Source organism: Mobula birostris, chromosome 1 (assembly GCF_030028105.1).
Source record: "Mobula birostris isolate sMobBir1 chromosome 1, sMobBir1.hap1, whole genome shotgun sequence".
In the NCBI taxonomy this organism is placed as follows: domain Eukaryota; kingdom Metazoa; phylum Chordata; class Chondrichthyes; order Myliobatiformes; family Myliobatidae; genus Mobula; species Mobula birostris.
Window position 1 is genome coordinate 251,564,164 of NC_092370.1, and position 24,273 is coordinate 251,588,436.

At 43.5% G+C, this 24,273-nt stretch overlaps 1 protein-coding gene across 6 annotated transcripts in view; it reads left to right on the forward strand.

Moving 5' to 3' along the window:
• The first annotated feature begins 2,189 nt into the window (after positions 1–2,189).
• btbd7 (BTB (POZ) domain containing 7) overlaps positions 2,190–24,273 on the forward strand; it is a 107,532-nt gene continuing 85,448 nt past the window's right edge. For all 6 annotated transcript variants that reach the window (XR_011888128.1, XM_072274711.1, XM_072274705.1 and 3 more), the window contains exon 1: positions 2,190–2,339. The gene's annotated coding sequence lies outside the window, so the exon portion shown is untranslated. The remainder of the gene's footprint in view (positions 2,340–24,273) is intronic.

The following is a 24,273-nucleotide window of genomic DNA, read 5'->3' on the forward strand; positions in this document are numbered from 1 at the left end:
GTATCTTTTTCTCAGAGCTGGAATGTCTAATATCCGAAGGCATGCATTTAAGGTGAGAGAGGATAATTTCAAAGGAGATGTGAGGGGTAGGTTTTGTTTACACAGGAAATGGTGGGTGTCTGGAATGTGCTGCCTGGGGTGGTGGTAGAGTCAGATACATTAGAGACTTTTCAGAGGTGTTTAGCTAGGCACAGGAATGTGAGGAAAATGGAGGGATATGGACATTGTGTAGGCAGAAGGGATTAGATAAATTGGCCATTTGATTCCTGATTTTATTGATTCAGAATAACACTGTGGGCCAAATGTCCTGTTCCTGTGCTGTACTGATTGATGTTCTTTGTTCTGAAGGTTAAATGCGTGATTGGCGTGTCCTGGGATCAAGGTCCAAAGGTCAAACCCATGATCAGAAAGCCCTAGGGTTAATACCCAGAGGGTGGCAAAGTTCAGAGGTCAAAGCCGAAAGTCAAAGTCCAAAACTCAGTGAGCCGGTGGTAGAAAGCCAGAAAGGTCGAAGTTTGAAGTCACGAGTCTGGAGGTAGAGACCGGAAGGTCAAGTCTGGTAGGAGACCCAAGGACGCGAGGCAGCCTGTTCCCAGGGTTGATTGTGTGTGTGGGAAACAGTGTGTCGATGTTGCTGCTTGTATGTTCTGCACTGTGTGTTGTTGTGCTGAACATTGTGGCCATTCTATGTTGGCATCGGAATGTGTGTGCGACACTTGCAGACTGTCCCCAGCATATCCCTGGGTGTCAATGCGAACAGCATATTACACTGCATATCATGATGTACGTGTAATAAGTAAGTGTAAATATGACCCGCTGCATTCCTCCAGCTTTTTGTGTGTTGTTTCAATTGCATTAGCTCTATTTCTACTTTCAACTGAACTTCTGTAGCAAAATGTAGTGAAACAGATCATCTATAATCCAATTAGAATCTACCAGCACTGTACTCCATCAGTAAGCAGATCTTTTTATCTCTACTGAGGGCTGATTAATTTGGGATTAATTAAATAATCATTTCTAACCACACTAACCATTGAGCACATCTACACGGAGTGCTGTCACAAGAGAGCAGCATCCCGATTCATGGAACCCACCATCTAGGCCAGACTCTCCTCACTGCTGCCACCAGGTTTAGGACCAGTTACTGCCCTTCAAACATCAGGTTCTTGAACCAGAAATCATAAGGTATAGGAGCAGAATCAGGCCATTTGGCCCATCATGTCTGCTCCACTATTTCATCATGGCCCATCCATTTCCCTCTCAGTCCCAATCTCCTGCCTTCTCCCCAACATTGAACTGTTCCCATAACCTAGGGCAAACATGAGGAAATCTGCAGATGCTGGAAATTCAAGCAACACACATCAAAGTTGCTGGTGAATGCAGCAGGCCAGGCAGCATCTCTAGGAAGAGGTACAGTCGATGTTTCAGGTCAAGACCCTTTGTCACCCTCTTCCTAGAGATGCTGCCTGGCCTGCTGCGTTCACCAGCAAATTTGATGTGTGTTGCCATAACCTGGGGACTCACTTTCAAAGACTCATCTCATGTTCTCAATATATATTGCTTATTTATTATTATTATTCCTATCTGTATTTGTACAATTCATAGATTGTTTGTCCGTCCTGCTGGGTGCAGGCTTTCATTGATTCTTGGATTTATTGTTATTGCCCGCAAGAAAATAAATCACAAGGTTGTATTTAAAAACGCAAACAACAGGAATTCTGCAGATGCTGGAAATTCAAGCAACACACATCAAAGTTGCTGGTGAACGTCAGGACAGGCGAAGGGTCTCGGCCTGAAACGTCGATTGTACCTCTTGCTAGAGATGCTGCCTGGCCTGCTGCGTTCACCATCAACTTTGATGTGTGTTGCACAAGGTTGTATACTGCGACCCACATGTACTTGGATAATAAATTTACTTTGGACAATAGTTAACCTCGCACAATGATGCCGAACAAATCCCTGCATCAGTGCGAACCCAAGACGTTTTATTTTCTCCTCTGCTCGGCCGGGGTTGCTAAGCTACAGCAATCCGTGGCACCCGGTTTTAAATCCGAGCCCAAGGGCGCTGGAGACTCGGCGCAGGTCGGAGGCGGTCCCTCTCCTCTGAGGAGGGAGCCGCCCCCTCCCTCAGCAATGCCGCTGCTGATTGGCTGGTCGCCGTTCAATGGGGAAGAGGCTTGGAGGGCAGTGGGGCAGCAGGAGACGGTCTGCTCTGTGCGGCGATGAGTTACTGAGGATTACTTGGTACAGGGGTGGGATGGAGCGGGACCGAGACCGGGCTGAGACCGGCTCTGGAGTGCTCGGACTAAACCCGGGGAAACTTGCCTTTGGAAGGAGCGGTGAGTGGCTACAGGCGCTGGGGGTGGGTGGGGGAAAGTTTCGGGGAGGACAGTCCAGGCTACAGAGGGGGCTTGGGCCCAGGCTATCGAGGAGGGGCGACCCACCGGGCCCACACCCCCGAACCAGGCTGCAGGGGGTGGGGGTGTTCGCCCAGGCCCTCTCCGCGCACGTCCCCGGCCCCCAGTTGCCTTTGAGAGTTCGTGGCGCCCGTCTTAATTCCGCTGAGACGGAGATGGGGAGGGAGACCTTCGCCTTCCCACGTCTCCTCTTCCCAACTGATGCTAGTTTATATAGTGGCGCCGGCGTTTTTTTAAAGGCGCTCCAACGTTTCCTCAGTGCAGTCACTTTTTATGTAAGAGTTCAACGTCGACAGTTATGAGAAAAGGAAAAAATGCATCTTGTCGGTTGCATTTCAACCTCTGCATATCCAAACTGGCTGTTTCTGTCTTGTCTAGGGTGCAGTATGAGTGTGTCATCGCAGATCATTTGCATTTTCACTGGGAGAATTATGCCTGTATGGGCGTTTTTTTAAAATTCCATCTTCTAACCTCCCTTAATAACTCCCACCACTCCTCACCCTTAGCCCTGTCCTTCAAGGTGGTGGTATGTTTTTATCGGCCTCTGTATGGAGCAGGATATATACATTTTTGCTGTCAAAGCTGTGCTTTTGGCGCACAGATCAGAAAATATAAATTGTAAGGATTCTGAGATCTTTTTTTGGCATTGGAAATAATGGTACTAACAGTCCCGAGAATTGCGTGTTTCAGTACTTGGAATTTGTTTAGGATCAAGCTTTCAAAGTATAGCCTTGGAGGTTTTAAAAATGTGGTGCTTATCGGTATTATATCTTACAATGGCTTTGTTCGAATTAAGTAAACACTGTTGCTTATTCTAAAACTGATCAGCCAATGATGGCAATGATTAAACTATGGGTTTTAAGGTGGATCCTTGTGGTTCCTGTTTATGTAGTTTAACAATTGATCGTTTTTAGATAACCTTATGCTTGTTTGTCTCTGAATTTACAGAAAGTGTTATCTTCTAACATCAACGCATTTTCTAGTTAAATTATTTTTTGTATTTGCATACAGTAATTCCAAGAGTGCTGTATTCTTTATTATGTTAAGCATTTAGTTGGCTTTTGTTCTGGTGAATGCATGAAATACAGAACCCAGTTGTTTGTCTGATCACAAACAAGAGAAAATCTGCAGATGCTGAAAATCCAAGCAACACACACAAATTGCTGGAGGAACTCAGTAGGCCAGGCAGCATCAATAGAAAAGAGTAGAGTTGATATTTCGCGCCGAGACCCTTCACCAGGACTCGGCCTGAAACATCAACAGTACTCTTTTACGTAGATGCTGCCTGGCCTGCTGAGCTCCTCTAGCAATTTGTGTGTATTTGATTGTCTGTTTGAGTTTGGCCCATACTACTATCAACATCAGTTAATTTTACCATTTGAAAGATTGCTTCCTGCTTCTTTTCATCTACAACCCCAGAATCCGAATTGGGTTTAATATCATTGGTGCTGCACATCTCTTCACAAGCATATCAGTACATCTGTAGAAATTTGTTCTGATCTTTGACATACCAAGTCAAACTCCTAATGAAATATAGCTGGCTTCCAACACTGCAATGAAAGCTGTACACAATTCATAGAGTATCTTGTTCTTCTGTCAGTGTAATCTGAATCAGATTCTTGTCGGTGTAATTGCATTCTTCTTCCGAGCTAAACTTTTTTATTTTTGTGATACACCTGCCAGCCCTACTGCCCCAGCAACCCCTGACAACCCCAATTTAAACCTAGCCTAACTACGGAGCAACTTACAATGGCCCAATTAACCTACCCGGTACATCTGTGGACTGTGGGGGGAAAACTGGGGCACCCAGGGAGAACCCACACATTCCACATACAATGACTCCCTGCAGAACGGTGCTGGAATTGAACTGCGAAACAGCCTGAGCTGTAATAGCATTGCCCTAACTGCTATACTACCGTGCCACCAAAGGATAATGTTAGAGGGCTCAATCTGGTTCACACATGTAGCTGTGTGCATAATGAGAGAATTAATTCCATTCTCCTTTCCTTTTGCTATTGGTAATCATATTCTTCGAGTATTCCCTTTCAGAAGGGAAATAAATTTCCTTGGTTGACTTTATTGAAAGGCCAAGATAGAGCGGATGAGGAGAGGATACTCTCTGTATACACCTACCGTGTTTAGATGTCGATAGGCTGATTGCACACCATCTTGGGTGCAATTAGAACTATTCCTGGGTTGGAATGCCCAGTGAAAGGCCTAGGGTGCATGTGGAGAGGCTGATTCCAATAATGGGAAATCTAGGACCAGAGGGGACAGCCTCAGTATAGAACAGAGATGAGAAACTCCTAAGCCAGAGGGTTTTGAATCTGTGAAATTCATTGCCACAGACGGCTGTGGAGGCAGAGTCAATGAGCATAGTTAAGACAGAGATTGGTAAGTTCTTGATTACTCAGGATGTCAAAGATTATGAGGAGAAGGGAAGAGAATCAGGTTGAGAGGGATAATATAGGAATGGTGGAACAGACTGAATGGCCTAATTCTGCTCCTATGTCTGTTGATTTTATGGAAAAGATGTAATTGAATGAGCTGCTACCCTTCTTTCAGGTGTTGCATTTCAGATTGTGACAACCTTCCCTGTAAAGCAGTTTCTTAAATAGTCTTAGGAACTATGGCCATAATTAAATCTTCTGGTTATCAACGCTTTTGACACTGGAAACAATTTTTCATAATTTCTCCATCAAAATACTGCACTCCCTTGAACACCTGCTAGTTGGCAAAGTAGTGAGGTTATTTTGTTGTTTCCAAATTCAGACTCTTTAATTAGAATGTTTAAATAATTGCCCTTTTGCTTTTGAATGTTCATCTATATACAAAGCAAACAGTGTGATGACAATTTTTAAGTCCTTAAATGAATAGGCCAAAACAATCAACTTGTTTACTCTGTAATTGATTAAATTATTTTAATTGATGTATTTAGAGATGAAACCAGATTGAGAGTGCTTTGAAAACATTAATTGATTCTGCAGCAACCTAATTTCTTTTATTTTATAAAGTTTGATTCATTTACAGAAAACTTGGAAAGACAGTGGGTTTCCAGGCATTCAAAACTATAAAACAAGTTCTAGTCTTAAGAAATTGTGGTGCGTTCTGATAGAATAACGTCTGATTGTTGTCAAAATTTGACCGCTGTTATGAGGAACACAAAATGCTGGAGGTACTCAGCAGGCCAGGCAGCATCTATGGAAAAGAGTAAACAGTCGATGTTTCGGGCCGAGACCCTTCGGCAGGACTGGGGGAACAAAAGCTGAGGAATAGATTTAAAAGATGGGGGAGGGGAGAGGGAAGAGAAACACAAGGTGATTGGTGAAACCTGGAGGGGGAGGGATGAAGTAATGAGCTGGGAGGTTGATTGCTGAAAGAGACAGAACACCATCGAAGAAAGCAAAGGGGGGGGAGGAGCACCCAGAGGGAGGTGATGAGCAGGCAAGGAGATGAGGTGAGGGAGGGAAATGGTGAAGGAGAGGGGTTGAGGGTATTACCAGAATTTAGAGAAATCGATGTTCATGCCATCAGGTTGGAGGCTGCCCGGATGGAATATAAGGTGTTGTTCCTGCAATCTGAGTGTGACCTCATCATGACTGGAGGCAGCCATGGATTGACATATCTATCGGAATGGGAAATGGAATTAAAATGGATGGCTACTGGGAGATCCTGCTTCTTCTGACTGACAGAGTGTAGGTGCTTAGCCAAGCTGCCTCTCAATCTACGTCAGGTCTCACTGATACATAGGAGGTCACACCGGGAGCTCAGAATCAGTATATGAGCCCAATAGACTCACAGGTGAAGTGTCGCCTCACTTGGAATGATTGTTTAGGGCCCTGAATGGTGCAGGGGCAGGTAAAAATGGGATTTCCCAGTTGCCATCCATTTTAATTCCACTTCCCATTCTGATATGTCCATCCACGGCCTCCTCCACTTTCATGAAGAAGACATACTTGGGTTGGAGGAACAGCACCTTGGGCATTCCATTTGGGTAGCCTCCAACCTGATGGCATGAACATAGAATTCTCTAGCTTCCAGTAGTGCCCTCTACCCCCGCTCCTACACTATTTCCCATCTCCTTGCCCACCCATTACCCCCCCTTTCTTTCTTTAATGGCCTTCTGTCTCTTTCACCAATCAACTTCCCTGCTCTTTACTTCATTCCTCCCCTTCCTGATTTCACCAATCACCTTGTGTTTCTCTCTCCCCTCCACCATCTTTTCAATCTGCTCCTCAGCTTTTTTTTTCTCCTGTCCTGCCGAAGGGTTTCGGTCCAAAATGTCGACTGTACTCTTTTCCATAAAATGCTGCCTGGCCTGCTGAGTTCCTCCAGCATTTTGTGTTGTTCGGATTTCCAGCATCTGCAGACTTCCTCTTGTTTGAGCTGTTATGAGGACTCCTTTTTTTCTGGCCCAATTCTCATGTGCCAGCAGAAACTAGAAATTTTATACACATCCCCTTTTTTAAAAAAAAGGAAGATTTTGAACCAATATATTTTAAATTGAATTTAGCTTCTGGTTATAATTGTTCTGGTTATACTCTTAGGAAAGTTACGCTGGAAAGGAAAATAATCTTGTGTATATAATACCAGAACAGTCAATGATTCAGCTTTCCAAAACAAAACTGTTTGTGGTATTAACAGAAATGTGTGTGCATAAAGTACCTCTCCAAATCTCTTGGCCTTAATATTTGCAGCTGGACAGATAATGGCCAGGAAGAACTGGTCACACTTAGACCAGATGGTAGTCAGATGAAATGCTCTCTCGTTATTCTGCAGGAATGCCTCTGCTTCAAGGAAGTGAGCACCAATTCTAAGCAGTGGGAAAGGTTGTAGGTGTCAGTGCAGTGAGCTTGGATATTGCACAGCCATTGCAGGTTGTCTCTGGTGATGGATTTGCTTAAGTGCTGAGTGTGATCTCTCTCTTCCTGCTTTAGAAGCAGTGCTGAAAAAATCATGTTCCTACTGCAGACAGCAACTCTCATCACTGTTCAGATACATTTCCTCAGTGCCTTGAAACTGGCCTGAAATTGACATCTGATTTTTTTTAAAAAACTGAGGTCTGTGTTCAAATGTTTTATTTTCCATCCCACCCCAGAGATAGCTTGTCAGTCTTCCACTGACTGGTTCAATGGAAAGCAAGTTTGTTTTCTACTGTTGGATTCCAATTGTCAACAATTTAATCCTACATGTCTTTCCTAGTTTGATTGCTTGCAGGAATACCTTGGACAAAGTAAATTGGTTAGTCATCATGGATAGAGCTATTAATTGTCACTGGGTTATCATCCGTCCACTGCAATGCTGATTTGTGTAAATGTGGAGGGGGAATTACCATTGATTAAGCAATGAAAGTGTTTGCATGAGCTTGGCTTTGATTTTGTTATAGCTTTCCAGTATTTGCTAGCTTTTTACCACTGGATTTTAACCAGTTTTGTGGAATTCCTGATTCCTGAACTGGAAAGACTTAATAGATCCCAATTTTATCGCTCAACCATCAGGTTCTTAAAACAGAGGGGATAACTCCACTCACCTCAACTCTAGACTGATTCAGAATCTACACACTCACCTTTAAGAACTCTACAGCTTCTATTCTCGATATCTATTACTACTTTTTCCTTTGCACTTATACAGTTTGTCTTTTGCATATGGATTCTTTGTCCGTCTGTTTTGAGGTTTATCATTGATTAACCAATTTCACCCGGGATCAATAAGGTATGACTATTCAAATGTGCCTTGGTATTTGCTGTAAATGCCTGCAAGAAAATGAATCTCAGGATATGGTGACATATATGTACTTTGATAAACTTTGAACTCTGACATGATACATGTCAAACACTGGCCAATTTTGATGGTGTCAGAAATGATCTGGCACTTGTGAATTGGGGCAGGCTGTTTTCTGGCAAAGGTGTCCTTGGTAAGTGAGAGGCCTTCAAAAGTGAAATTTTCAGAGTACAAAGCTTGCCTGTCAGAATAAAAGGTAAAGATAACAGGTGCAGGGAACCTTGGTTTTCAAGAGATATTGAGGGCTCAAGTTAAGAAAAAAGATGCAGAGCAGATACAACATGCAAGCAAAATGCTGGACAAATTCAGCAGGCCAGGTAGCGTCTGGGAAAATAGTACAGTCAAAGTTTTAGGCGAAACCGTTAGGCAGGACTACAGAAAAAACGCTGAGGAGTAGGTTTGAAGGGTAGATTTAAGAGCAGGTGCAGGCAGGTAAGAACAAATTAGGTACGTATGAAATATAAGAAATGCAAGAGAATGCTTAAAGAAATCCTGAGGGCTAAAAAAAGGCATGAGGTTCCCCTAGCAGGCAAGGTCAAGGAGAATCCCGAGGAATTCTACAGATTTGTTAAGAGCAAAAGGATTGCAAGGGACAAAATTGGTCCTCTAGAAGATCAGAATGGAAATCGTTGTGTGGAGCCAAAAGAGATGGGGGAAATGATAAGTGAATTTCTTGCATCTGTAATTACTTGGGAGATGGATACAGAGTCTATAGAAGTAAGGCAAAGCAGTATGAACTTCATGGATTCTGTACAGATTACATAGAAGGAGGTATTTGCTGTTCTGAGATAGATATACTTTATTTATCCCGAGGGAAATTGGGTTTCGTTGCAGCTGCACCAACCAAGAGTAGAGCATAAATATAGCAATACAAAAACCACAAATGATCAAACAACAAAATGCAAACTACGCCAGATGGAAAAAAGTCCAGGACCAGCCTATTGGCTCAGGGTGTCTGACCCGCCACGGGAGGAGCTGCAAGTTCCATGGCCACAGGCAGGAACAACCTCCCATGATGCCCAGTGTTGTATCTCGGTGGAATGTGGCCGAAGTCCAAGGGCAAATCAGGGTGGATAAGTCCCCAGGGCCTGTCAAGGTGTTCCCTCGGACCCTACGAGAGGCAAGTGCTGGCAGAGATATTTAAATCATCCTTGGTGATAGGAGAGGTACTAGAGGATTGGAGGACAGCCAAAGTTGTTGTTCCGCTGTTTAAAAAAGGCTCTGAATATAAGCAAGGAAATTATAGGCTGGTGAGTCTGACATCAGCTGTGGAAGAGTTATTGGAAGGCATTCTGAGGGGTTTGGTTATACAGTGCCTATAAAAAGTATTCACCCCCCCTCACCGAAGTTTTTATGTTTTATTATTTTACAACATTGAATCAGAATGGATTTAATTTGGCATTTTTGGCACCGATCAACAGAAAAAAACTTCCCTGTCAAAGTGAAAACAGATCTCTACAAAGTGATCCAAGTTAATTAAAAATATAAAACACAAAATAATTGCATAAGTATTCACCCCCTTTAATATGACACAGCAAATCGCAAGTGCAGCCAATTGGTTTTAGAAGTCATATAATTATTTAAATGGAGATCACTGTGCAGTCATGGTGTTTCAATTGATTGTAGTAAAAATACGCCAGTATCTGGCAGGTCCAACTACTGATGAGTTAGTATCCTGGCAAAAACTACACCATGAAGACAAAAGAATACTCCAAGCAACTCCGCAAAAAAGGTGACTGAAAAGCATAGGTCAGGATAGGATACATGAAAATTTCCAAGTCATTGAATCTCCCTTGGTGTACAGCAGGATTCCCCAATTAGTTTTCCACAAGGGCCAAATTATGTCAAGTATGCCAAGCCAAGAGCCAGAACGTCCAGGGGTTTTTTTTCATTGCGCCAGTAAGTTTTATGGGCAGATGTTGTTGTTGCTGCTATACCATTATTATTATTAGTGGTAGTAGTAATAATTTAGGCCTAGGATTCTCAAAGCCTGTGTTTTGGGTCACACAAGAAAAAAAAATGCACTCTTGAAACAAAATAAGTCCAAAACCAACTATTTAATTATGACTCTAGCTGTCACAACTGTCAGATGTCACATTGAGAACTCATCTGGGACTTAAAATACACGCGCACGTACACTTTCTTGCTCTCGCTCTCTCTCTTGTAGTCTTCACCACTTCTCTTCCACACACAGAGTTTTAGTAGTACTGCCTTTTCCACTGTTTCTGTTCTCTCATTTAATCCATTTCTCTTTAATTAAGCTATGTAGCATATGAAGTGTAGCTATAAATGAAATCAGTATTATTGTCATATTATTATACCACAATAAGATTGACAAATGGACAAAAATAAATTGATTCACTCACCAATCAGTGAGAGAAGTGACAGTGACGGGATGAGGCAATCCTTCTGATGTCGGGCCTGTATTCTGTTGTGGCAATCCCGAGGCACTGGCCAAGATGTGCATGGGAGAGTCTGTTTCTGTCCTGGTTCTTGATAGAGTTCATTGAAGGAAACGATGACTCACATATGTACGTGGAGGGGAACAGTGTGAGTTGGAGCATTGCAGTAGCTCTCGTGTTTTTGAATTGAGCTTGGGGAACCACGTTGATCCAAAAGTCACTCACCCCAACGTTCTTGTGTTGTGCTTTGAGCAAGTCAGATGTTCCCATTTCCAAGACCTCCATCTGAAGAGTTGCCTCATCTATGGAAGGCACCAGCCTTTTGGCCTCTGCAGTCCACTGGCTGTCAGCTGAAATGGAGAACGGCTGTCTCAAGAAGAGGAGGATGTCACCTGAGAGTTTAGGGGAGCTTTCAAATCATTCCCTGATGTTTTCTGCCAGGCTCCTCACGATATCCTTCATCACTGGATCCTCCCGCATTTCGTTCTTCTCGCAATGCTCCCGCAGACGTGGAAAGTGCAACTTTCTCCCGTGAATGTATCTCTCCAAAAGGTTCAGCTTTGACCGGAAAGCTTCAGTCACCTCGTACATGTCCGCAACAGTGTGGTTGTTGCCTTGTAATTGCAGATTAAGTTGATTTAGATGAGACATGATGTCACACAAAAAAAAAGAACATGTGCCATCACTTTGTTGTCAGTTAAAAACCTCTTAAATCCTTGGGTTTTTTGGCTCTGCAGGCTGGATAAAAATGACCCAAGCTCATCGCGCAGGTCGCACACCCTCTCCAACACACGGCCTTTGCTTAGTCAGTGTTATGCAGGAAAAGATCTTTGTGTTCCGCTGACATTTCCTCCAGCAATGCTCTGAAAAAGCGATGATGCAGACTACAGCTCTCACGAACGAAATTTAGCAGTCTTGTCACAGTATCCATTGCCTCTTTCATTTCCCAACAGTTTAGCGCACAACACTGATTTGTGAATAATGCAATGAGATCTATGAAATGGTGAATCTATGGAATTTGTTGCCACGCACGGCAGTGGAGGCCAAGTCATTGGGTGTACTTAAGGCAGAGATTGATGCCCTGGCTACTCAGATACCTATCAAAGGTTATGGTAAAAAGGCAGGGGAGTGGGACTAAATGGGAGAACGGATCAGTTCATGATAAAATGGTGGAGTAGACTCGATGTGCTGAATGGCCGACTTCTGCTCCTTTGTCTTGTGCTCTTATGGAAATGCCAAGAATGCTGGGTTAGCAGCAGCAAACCTGCTTACCAAGCCTTTGTGTTGTCCCACCATCGATGGAGCCCCATCGGTGACAACGGACACAATTTTGCTCACATCCAAGCCATTCTTCTGAAAGAACTGTGTCAATTCACTAAAAATTATTTCCCCAGTTGTGCGAGGCAGGTGAGGAGTGTTAGTCTGTGGCAATGAATTCCACAGATTTACCACCCTCTGGTGAAAGAACTTCCTCCTCATCTGAGGAGAAGATGCAGAACATGCTGCGAGTGGTCCTGACGAAGGGTCTCGGCCTGAAATGTTGACTGCACCTCTTCCTAGAGATGCTGCCTGGCCTGCTGTGTTCACCAGCAACTTTTATGTGTGTTGCTTTAATTTCCAGCATCTGCAGAATTCCTGTTGTTTATGCTGTGAGTGGAAGTGGGTTCAATTGTTGATTTATTATTGATTGAGCTACAGTGAAGAATAGGCCCTTTAAGCCACACCGTGCAAACCCCAATTTCATCTGAGCCGAATATGGGACAATTTAGGATGACTAATTCACCTACCAACACGTAGGCCCTTGAAACCCACGTGGTCACACGGAGAACGTACAAACTCCTTGAAGGCAGTGGCAGGAATTGAACCTGGGTCATCTGTACTGTAAAGCATCGTGCTAACGACTACACTACCATGCCGATTTTGTAACGTGAAGAGGAGTTTGGAGGAATCTGTCCCAGGTGCAGATAGTTGGGAATAGACATAAAATAAGGTTGGTGTGGACTAGATGAGCAGAAGGACCTATTTCTGTGCTGTAGTGTTCTATGACTCTCTCCCTGCTTCAAAGACGCAGTGTTCTGAAAGTGTACTGCTTATCTTAAACAATACATTACAGTCACAGATTCACTAGGGATTGGAAACACAGCCATTAAGAAGCTTGATTTTATGGTAAGTGCTTTTTAATTTATGATAACATTCATAAAACCTGTGTAATAGCATCCTTGGAAAATAGTTTCTAAACAGCTCCATGGAACTCTTTTTTACACGATGCTCTATATAGGTTTCCTGTTTTTAAAAAAAAATGTACCGCAAACTGATGCATGTATTAGTGTCACGCATATTTCCAGAATTTTATCATTTTCTTTATACAACAAATAGGACATTAATGTTATCTGTAAATGGAAACTTCATTTTTTTTCAGTTTGTGTAAATTTCTCAAGGAGGCTGTGGTTTTTGATTAAATCTTGTATACCATTTCTAAATCATTTGAAACCATCCAGAGCAGTGGCTTAATGAAATGTCATTATCTTGTAGTTTCATTGCGGTATTAAAATATTGTTTTGCCAATGCAGGATATTTGAGTAGTATGCATTCTAGTTAAAACAGTGGGATTTAATTAGAAGTGATTTTACATTGTCACATACTGGGAAATACTTTGTTTTATGGGGGAAAGGGAAGGATACAATTATTCTGGCTCATTTCTCACCCACTCTAAATAACTGCTGGATATCTTTAAAGAACATAAGACACAGGAGTAGAATTAGGCCATTCAGCCCATCAAGTCCGTTTCACCGTTCCATCATGGCTGACTTATATTGCCTCTGAATCCCATTCTCTTACCTTCGCTCTGTAACCATTGATGACCTGGCTAATTAAGAAATGAAAATGAAATACCTTTATTGTCCTTGCATAGTACAATTTGTCATGTGAAAATGAGTTTGCAACTCTCGTACTCAATGCCATAAAACAACAAATAAAATAAATAAACAATAAATAAAATCAAGTAACCAGCCAGTACAAGCATTGTCCAGCAGTACAAAAGCACAACTCAGATGCATGAGAGCCATAAAACCAGTATTAAAGTAGCAATGTAACAGATTTATGGATGATGCTTGATTGATTGGTTCAGAGCAATTATAGCTCTTGGGGGGGGGGGAAAAGCTATTTTTCAGTCTGGAAGTGCAGGCATAGAAAATCTTATAACATCTGCCAGATGGAAGAAGTTCAGACAGATGATTGCATGCCGCTGGTGGCGTAGTGGTATCAGTGCCGGACTTCAGAGTGAAGGCTCCCGAGTTCGAATCCAGCTGGCTCCGCTGGCACACTTTCCATCCGTGCTGCGTTGAGCGTCGAGCTAGCAACTCCATCTCTTCACTTTAAATATATTCAATGACTTGACCTGCACAGCCAATTGTGTTAATGAATTCCACAGATTCACCATCCTCTGGTTAAAGAAATTCCTGCTCATCTCTGTTCTAAATGGACATTCCAGGGAACCAGTATGATAGAGCTGAGGATGAGCCAGCAGGTTTACAAGTAGATGATGGGTGTAACATAAATGTAAGGAAGGACAAGGCAATGATTGGGTATGAATGCAGACAGAGCAAAGAGTTAAATTGTACCACAGAGGCAAAATTCAGAAGGACAAATAATGCAGGACTGAAGGTGCAGTATTTAAGCTTAGCATTCAGAATAAGGGTGGATGAATTCGGGGCACAAATAGATTGGTCGGTATGACATTGTGGGCATCACTGAGTCGTGGCCAAAAGAAGGCCATTGTTGGGAGCTTGACATCAAAGGGTATACTTTCTATTGAAAAGAGAGGCAAGAAGGCATAGGTGGTGGTGTGGCTCTGTTGGTAAGAGATGGAATTACATCTTTAGAAAGAAGTGACATAGGGTCAGAGAATGTCGAATCTTTGTGGGCGGAATTAAGAAACTGCAAGGGTAAAAAAAAAATCATGGGAATCACATATAGGCTTCCAATAGTAATCAAGATGTGGGGTCGAGATTGCAAAGGGAGCTGGAAAAGGCTTAGGTAATAATACAATTGTAATGGGGGACTGCAATATGCAAGGGGATTGGGAAACCTGATTGGGAAAATCAGGTTGATGTCGGATCACGAGAGAGAATTTGTTGAATGCCTATGAGATGGCTTTTTAGAGGAGTTTGTGCTTGAGCCTATTCGGGGAAAGACTATCTTAGATTGGGTGTTGTGTAGTAACCCAGATCTTATTAGGGAGCTTAACATACAGGAGGCCTTAGGCAGTGATCATAACGTGATTGAATTCATACTGCTATTTGAGAGGGAGAAGGGCAAGTCATATGTATCGGTATTGCAATGGAATAAGGGATTTACAGAGGCATGAGAGAGGAGTTTGCCCAGGTGGATTGAAGGAGGGTACTGGTGGGGATGATGGCAGAGCAGAGATGGCTGAAGTTTCTGGGAATAGTTCACAAGGTGCAGGATAGATATATGCAAGGAAGAAGTTCTCAGATGGCAGACATACGCAACTGTGGCTGACAAATGAAGTTAGGACTGCATAAAACCCAAGGAAAGGGTATGTAAGGAAGCAAAAGTGAGTGGGAAGTTGGATGATTGGGAAGCTTTTAGAATCCAACAAAAGGCCACTAAAAAAGCTATTAAAAAAAGTTGAAATATGAGGGCAGACTAGGCAATAATATAAAGCAGGATTCCAAAAGTTATAAAGGGTAAAAGGGAGCTGAGAGTTGATATTGGACCATTGGAAAATTATGCTGGTGAGGTAGTAATGGGGACGGGGGAGAAATGGCAGTTAAACTGAATGGGCACTTTGCATCTGTCCTCACTGTGGGGTGGGAGACACCAGCAGTGTGCCAGAAGTCCATGAGTTCAGGGAGCAGGAGTGAGTGTCTTTGCTATTACAAAGGAAAAAGTGCAAGGCAAACTCAAAGGTCTTAAGGTGGATAAGTCACCTGGACCAGATGGACTACATCCCAGAGTCCTGAGAGAGGTTGCTGAAGAGATAACAGATGCATTGGTCATAATCTTTCAAGAATTACTTGATTCTGGCATGGTCCTGGAGACTGGAAGATTGCAAATGTCACTCCAAGAAGGCACGTGTATGGGGTTGAGTGGGATTCGGATAAAAAAATGATGGAATGGTGGAGCAGACTCATTGGGCTGAATGGCCTGATTCTGCTCCTGTGTCATTTTGTCTTTTTCCTCTATTCTGAGGATGTACCCTCTGTCCTGGACACCACACAATAGGAAACATCCTCTTTTGTCATTGCTGTATTGCTATATCCTTGAGTTTTTTTTGTACTCCTGTACAACAACTGGGCATGGAAGTGGAGATCAAATTCTGAATCTCATCTCATCTCATCTCATCTCCCCACTATTGTGTAGACTGATATTTAACACGTAATGGCAGGAAAGGCTTATCGAGAAAATAAGGAGGCTTGGGATCCAAGGGGACATTCCTTTGTGGATCCATAACTGGCTTGCCCACAGAAGGCAAAGAGTAGTTGTAGACGGGTCATATTCTGCATGGAGGTTGGTGACCAGAGGTGTGCCTCAGGGATCTGTTCTGGGACCCCTACTCTTTGTGATTTTTATAAATGACCTGGATGACGAAGTGATGGTTTAGTAAATTTGCTGATGACACGGAGGTTGGAGGTGTTGTGGATAGTGTGGAGGGCTGTCAGAGGTTACAGCGGGACATTGATAGGATGCTAGACTGGGCTGAGAAGTGGCAGATGGAGTTCAACCCTGATAAGTGTGAGGTGGTTCATTTTGGTAGGTCAAATATGGCAGAATATAGTATTAATGGTAAGACTCTTGGTAGTGTGGAGGATCAGAGGGATTTTGGGGTCTGAGTCCATAGGACCCTCAAAGCTGCTGTGCAGGTTGACTCTGTGGTTCAGAAGGCATATGCTGCATTGGCCTTCGTCAATCATGGGATTGAGTTTAAGAGCCTAGAGGTAATGCTACAGTTTTATAGGACCCTGGTCAGACTCCACTTGGAGTACTGTGCTCAGTTCTGGTCACCTCACTACAGGAAGGATGTGGAAACCATAGAAAGGGTGCAGAGGAGAATTACAAGGATGTTGCCTGGATTGGGGAGCATGTTTCATGAAAGCAGGTTGAGTGAACTCGGCCTTTTCTCCTTGGAGCGGCGAAGGATGAGAGGTGACCTGATAGAGGTGTATAAGATGATGACAGTCATTGATCGTGTGGATAGTCAGAGGCTTTTTCCCAGGGATGAAATGTCTAGCACGAGAGGGCACAGTTTTACGGTGCTTGGAAGTAGATACAGAGGAGATGTCAGGGGTAAGTTTTTTTTACACAGTGATGAGTGCGTGGAATGGGCTGCCGGCAACGGTGGTGGAGGCGGATACAATAGGGTCTTTTAAGAGACTCCTGGGTAGGTACATGAAGCTTAGAAAAATAGAGGGCTATGGGTAACCCTAGTAATTTCTAAGATAAGTACATGTTTGGCACAACTTTGTGGGCCGAAGGGCCTGTATTGTGCTCCAGGTTTTCTATGTTTCTATGTTTTTTTTCTATGAAACTCCTTCCTCTCTTCCACTTTTCCCAATAAAAAATGCAGCATAGACCTTGTGTTCTTTTTAAACTATTTAATTTTAGCCCAATTCCTATTGAAATTATTTGTTGTAAATATGGTAATGCAACATCTGGCAAGTGTAAACATAAAACCGAGTAGTGCAGCACAGGAACAGACCCTTTGGCCCACAACGTTGTGCTGACCCAGTTAGATTAGTAATCAAACTAATCCTTTCTGCCTACACAATGTCCATATCCTTCCACTTTCCTCACATTCATATGCCTAAGAAAACATCTCTGAAAATTCTCCAGTGTTTCGTCCTTTACCACCACCCTTGACACCCACTACTCTGTTTTTAAGAAAATCTTGCGTCAGATCTCCTTTGAACTTTTGCCCCCTCTCACCTTAAATTCATGTCCTCTACTATTAGATATTTCAACCCTAGGAAACATATACTGTCTGTGTACTCTATCTGAGCTTCTCAAATTCTTATAAACCTCTATCAGATCACCCTTCAGCCTCTGGCACTCCACAGAAAACAACCCAGGTTTGTCCAACCTCTCGTTATAGCTCGTGCCATCTAATCCAGGCAGCAACCTGGTAAGCCTCTTCTGCCACGTCTGTGAAGCCACAGCATCCATCCTGCAGTAGGGCGATCAGAACCGTGGATGCGGCTAAACTTGAGTTAAACCTGTAAAGCAGCGTTAACTAAATTTTATTTGTTTATTAAGCTGTTATTTAAATTTTCATCATGTTCTTCTGATCTCATTGGATTGATGCACTCTATGGTGAAAGCTTAGAAATTTACAGGTAATTACCATAAATATCCCCTTACTTGTCAGGGAAAATGTCACGCCTGCTCTTTCAGGACAGACTAGAGAACTCAACTAGTGAGGCATTATGGGTGGAACTGAGAAATAAGAACGGTATGGCCTTGTTAGTAGGGCTATATTACAGACCACCCAACAGTCCCAGAGATTTAGAAGAACAAATTTGTGAAGAGATCACAGACCGTTGCAAGAAACATAAAGATGTGATAGTAAGTGATTTTAACATTCCACATATTGACTGGGAATCCCATAATGTAAAACGACTCAATGGGATAAAGTTTGTCAAATGTGTTCAGGATAGCTTCCTTCATCAGTACATCAAAGTCCCAATGAAAGAGCTTGCGATACTGGATCTGCTATTCGGGAATGAGACAAGGCAGGTAATAGAAGTTTGTGTAGGGAAACACTTCGCATCCAGTGACCATTAGTTTCAAAGTAAATATGGAAAGAGCGGTCTGGTCCACAGGTTGAGATTCTTAATTGGAGAAAGGCTAATTTTGTTGGTATCAGAAATGATCTGGCAAGTGTGGATTGGGACAGGCTGTTTTCTGGCAAAGACGTACTTGGAAAATGGGAGGCCTTCAAAGATGAAATTTTGAGAGTACAAAACTTGTCAGAATAAAAGGTAAAGATAACAGGTGTAGGGGACCTTGGTTTTCAAGAGATATTGAGGCCTGGTTTAGAGGAAAAAGGAGGTGCAGAGCAGGTATAGGCAGGTAGGAAGAAATGAGGTGGTTATGGAGTATATGAAATGAAAGAGAACACTTAAGAAAGAAATCAGGATGGCTAAAAGAAGGCATGAAGTTGCCTAGCAGACAAGGTGAAGGAGAATCCAAAGGGATTCTGCAGGTATGTTGAGAGCAAAAGGATTACAAGGCAGAAAATTGGTCCTCCAGAAGATCAGAATGGTAATATATGTAAGGAGATAGAGTACACAGACAGTATATGCTTCCTAGGGTTGAAATATCTAATAGTAGAGGACATGAATTTAAGGTGAGAGGGGGCAAAAGTTCAAAGGAGATCTGAGGGAGAGATCTTAAATGAATTCTTTGCACCTGTATTTACTCGGGAGATGGATACAGAGTCTATAGAGGTGAGGCAAAGTAGCCTCAGGTGAGGCAAAGATAGGTATCTGAGTAGCCAGGGCATCAAAGGTTATGGGGAGAAGGCGGGGCAGTGGGACTAAATAGGATAAAATGGATCAGCTCATGATAAAATGGCGGAGCAGACTCGATGGGCCGAATGGCCTACTTCTGCTCCTTTGTCTTATGGTCTAACTTCATGGAGCCTGTACAGATTACAGAGGAGGAGGTGTTTGCTACCCAGAGGTAAATCAGAGTGGATAAATCCCCAGAGCCTGATAAGGTGTTCCCTCTGACCTTATGGGAGGCAAGTGTAGAAATTGCCAGGGCCCAAGCAGAGAAATTTAAATCATCCTTGGCGACAGGAGAGGTACCAAAGAATTGAAGGATAACCAATTTTGTCTAAAAAGGCTGTAAATGTAAACTAGGAAATTTTTGGCCAATGAGTCTGACGTAGTCATAGTCATACTTTATTGATCCCGGGGGAAATTTGTTTTCATTACAGTTGCTCCATAAATAATAAATAGTAATAGAACCATAAATAGTTAAATAGTAATATGTAAATTATGCCAGTAAATTATGAAACAAGTCCAGGACCAGCCTATTGGCTCAGGATGTCTGACCCTCCAAGGGAGGGGTTGTAAAGTTTGATGGCCACAGGCAAGAATGACTTCCTATGACGCTCAGTGCTGCATCTCGATGGAATGAGTCTCTGGCTGAATGTACTCCTGTGCCCAACCAGTCCATTATGTAGTGGATGGGAGACATTGACCAAGATGGCATGCAACTTAGACAGCATCCTCTTTTCATTCACCACCGTGAGAGAGTCCAGTTCCATCCCCACAACATCACTGGCCTTACGAATGAGTTTGTCTATTCTGTTGGTGTCTGCCACCCTCAGCCTGCTGCCCCAGCACACAACAGCAAACATGATAGCACTGGCCACCACAGACTCGTAGAACATCCTCAGCATTGTCCAGCAGATGTTAAAAGACCTCAGTCTCCTCAGGAAATAGAGACGGCTCTGACCCTTCTTGTAGACAGCCTCAGTGTTCTTTGACCAGTCCAGTTTATTGTCAATTCGTATCCCCAGGTATTTGTAATCCTCCACCATGTCCACACTGACCCCCTGGATGGAAACAGGGGTCACCGGTACCTTAGCTCTCCTCAGGTCTACCACTAGCTCCTTAGTCTTTTTCATATTAAGCTGGAGATAATTCTGCTCACACCATGTGACAAAGTTTCCTACCGTAGCCCTGTACTCAGCCTCATCTCCCTTGCTGATGCATCCAACTATGGCAGAGTCATCCGAAAACTTCTGAAGATGACAAGACTCTGTGCAGTAGTTGAAGTCCGAGGTGTAAACGGTGAAGAGAAAGGGAGATAAGACAGTCCCCTATGGAGCCCCAGTGCTGCTGATCACTCTGTCGGACACACAGTGTTGCAAGCACACGTACTGTGATCTGCCAGTCAGGTAATCAAGAATCCATGACACCAGGAAAGGATCCACCTGCATCATCAGTTGTGGGAAAGTTATTGGAAGGTATTCGAAGGGACCGGTTATATGAGAATTTATTTAGACATTGACCGATTAAGGATAGTCAGCATGGCTTCATGCATAGTAGGTCATGTTTAACCAATTTTATAGTTTTTCAAGGAAGTTACCTGGAAATTTGGTGAAGGCAAGGCATTAGATGGTGTCTAAATGGACTTCAGCAAGGCCTTTGACAATTGCCGCATGGGAGGCTGGTCAAGAAGGTTCAGTCGCTCAGCATTTAAATTGGATTTGTCATTGGCTCTGTGGAAGAGGCCAGACAGTGGTAGTGGGGGGTTGCCTTTCTGACTGGAGGCCTGTGACTAGTGGTGTGCTTCAGGGTTTGTAGCTCTGTTCTTTGTTATTTGTCATTTATATCAATGATCTGGATGATAACGTGGTTAACTGGATCGGCAAATTTACTGATGACACCAAGATTGGGGATGTGGTAGACAGTGAGGAAGGCTATCATGGCTTGCAGAAGGATCTGCATCAACTGGAAAAATGGGCTGAAAATGGCAGGTGGAATTTAATGTAAACAAGTGTGAGGTTTTGCACTTTGGTAGGACCAATCAGTGAATGATAGGGCAGAAAGGCATGTGGTTGAACAAAGGGTTCTGAGAATACAAGTACATTTGTACATTTCATTGAAAGTGGTGTCACAGGTAGATAGGATCATAAAGAAAGCTTTTGGCACATTGGCCTTCGTAAGTCAATGTGTTAATTACAGATGTTATGTTGAAGTTGTCTAAGATGCTGGTGAGGCTTAATTTGGAGTATTGTGTGCAGTTTTGGTCACCAGCCTACATTAAAGATGTAAACAAGGTTAAGAGGGTGCAGAGAAAATTGACAAGGTTGTTGCTGGGTCTGGAAGACCTGGGTTATAAGGAAAGATTCTATAGGTTAGAACTGTATTCGGTAGAATGAAGAAGATTGAGAGGAGATTTGATAGCGGTATACAAAATTGTGAGGGGTATAGATGGGGTAAATGCTTTTTCCACTGAGATTGGGTAGAACACTAACTGGAGGTTTTGGGTGAAAGATGAAAAGTTTAAGGGGAACATGAGGGAAACCTCTTCACTCAGAGGGTCATGACAGTGTGGAATGAGCTGCCAACTCAAGTGGGGCACGCGAACTTGATTTCAACGTTTAAGAGAAGTTTGGATAGGTACATGGATAGCGAGGATATGGAGGCTATGGTTCGGGTCATTGGGAGTAGGCAGTTTAAATGGTTTCAGCGTGGACTCGATGCACCAAAGAGCCTGTTTCTGTGCTGTACTTCTGTATGACGTGGTTGTGGATGGTCCTGGAACCGGATCCTTGGGTGTAACCAAATGAGGTTCAGAATTGTTTGCCAAGTTTGTCAAGTACCAAAAGTCAAATCAGATAAAGGATCAATGAATATGAATTGAATTGACTTTATTTCTTACATCCTTCACATATGAGGTGTAAAAAAAAATCTTCACGTTACATCTCTGTCTAAATGTGCAATTATAGTAATTTATAATTTATGATAAATAGGACAGTCAATGTAATATAGAGTACACTCAAATCCGTGTGAGTTCATCAGTCTGATGGCCTGGTGGAAGAAGCTGTCCCGGAGCCTGTTGGTCCTGGCTTTTATGCTGCAGTACCATTTCCCGGATGGTAGCAGCTGGAATAGATTGTGGCTGGGGTGACTCGGGTCCCCAATGATCCTACAGGCCCTTTTTACACACCTGTCCTTGTAAATGACCTGAATCATGGGAAGTTCACAACTATAGATGTGCTGGGCTGTCCGCACCACTCTCTGCAGAGTCCTGCGATTGAGGGAAATACAGTTCCCATACCAGGCAGTGATACAGCGAGTCAGGATGCTCTCAATTGTGCCCCTATAGAAATTTCTTAGGATTTGGGGGCCCATACCAAACTTCCTCAACTGCCTGAGGTGAAAGAGGCACTGTTGTGCCTTTTTCACCACACAGCTAGTGTGTACAGACCATGTGAGGTCCTCGGTGATGTGGATGCCGAGGAACTTAAAGCTGTTTACCCTCTCACCCCAGATCCATTGATGGCAATAGAGTATAGCCCGTCTCCATTCCTCCTGTAATCCACAACCAGCTCCTTTGTTTTCGCGACAGGGGGCAAGGTTGTTTTCTTGATAACCTATGTCAGAAAGATGACTTCTTCCCTGTAGGCCTCCTCATTATTGTTTGAGATTATGCCAATGAATGTAGTGTTGTCAGCAAATTTAATCAGCAGATTAGAGCTGTGGGTGGCAATACAGTCATGGGTATACAGTGAGTAAAGGAGGGGACTCGGTATGCAGCCCTGAGGGGCTCCTGTCTTGAGAGTCAGAGGGTTGGAGGTGAGGGAACCCACCCTTACAACCTGCTGGCGATCTGACAGGTTGGAGGCTGGAGTCCCGAGGCTCGATGTCCGCAAGGCAGGGTCAAGGCCAACGTCTCTGAGCTTCTTGTTGAGCCTGGATGGAACTATGGTGTTGAATGCTGAACAGTAGTCCAAGAACAGCATTCTCACATAAGCATCCTTCTCCAGATGTATAAGGACGGTATATAGAGCAGTGGCTATTGCATCATCTGTCGATCAGTTGTGTCGGTAGGTGAATTGTAGGGGGTCCAGTTTGGGTGGTAGCAAGCTGCAGATATAATCCTTGACCAGCCTCTCAAAGCACTTGCTTATTATTGAGGTGAATGCGACAGAATGTCAATCATTCAGGCATGTTACTTTGGTCTTTTTTGGGTACAGGGACAATGGTGGATAATTTGAAGCGGGGGACACTCTACATTGGGGTGGGAGGAGAGGGAGAAAGATTAAAATTGTCAGTAAACACACCTGCCAGTTGTGCTACGCACATCCTGAGAACTCGGTCTGGGATGCTGTCTGGTCCCACAGCCTTGCGACTGTCCACTCGTTGGAAACATCTGTGTGCCTCAGCGATGACCGGGTTGCAAGTTGTAGCTGTGGCTTTCCTTGGAGGCTCAGAGTTAGCAACATACAAGTGATTGAGCTCATCTGGGAGAGAAGCCGCGATGTTGGCGGCACCACAACGTTTGACTTTGAAGTCTGCGATGGTATGCAGCCCTTGCCACAAGTCACGTGTGCTATTCGTTGTGAATCTTGACTTAATCTTGTCCCTATATTGTTGTTTCACAGCCTTAATAACTTTGTGCAGATCATAGCTGCTTTTCTTGAGCTCTAGTTGATCGCCAGCGATGTGAGCTGAATGTCACGCTGTAAGTGCTGCTTGTATGGAACTGTTGATCCAGGGTTCCAATTTGGGAAGATCCTGACCGACTTCTGGGGGACAACGGCATTGAAGCACTTCCGGATGAAGCATGTGATTCCATCAGTGAACTTGGAGACATCCTCATCATGGTAGACATTCCAGTCGACATCATTGAAGCAGTCCTGCAGCATGGAGGCCGATTGGTCAGACCAACAGTGGACGGTTTTAACTATGGCCACCAATTGTTTCAGCTTCTGCCTGTACGTTGGCAAAAGCAGGATCGAAGAGTGATTCGATTTTCCAGAAGCTGGGCGAAGGAGAGCTTTGTAAGCGTTGTGGAAGGGAGTGTAGCAGCGGTCAAGTGTGTTATCTCCACTAGTGCCCACCTGGATGTGTGACAAAACTTCAGAGAGAACTTCATCAGCAACGCTTGATTAAGTTCACCAGTGACGAT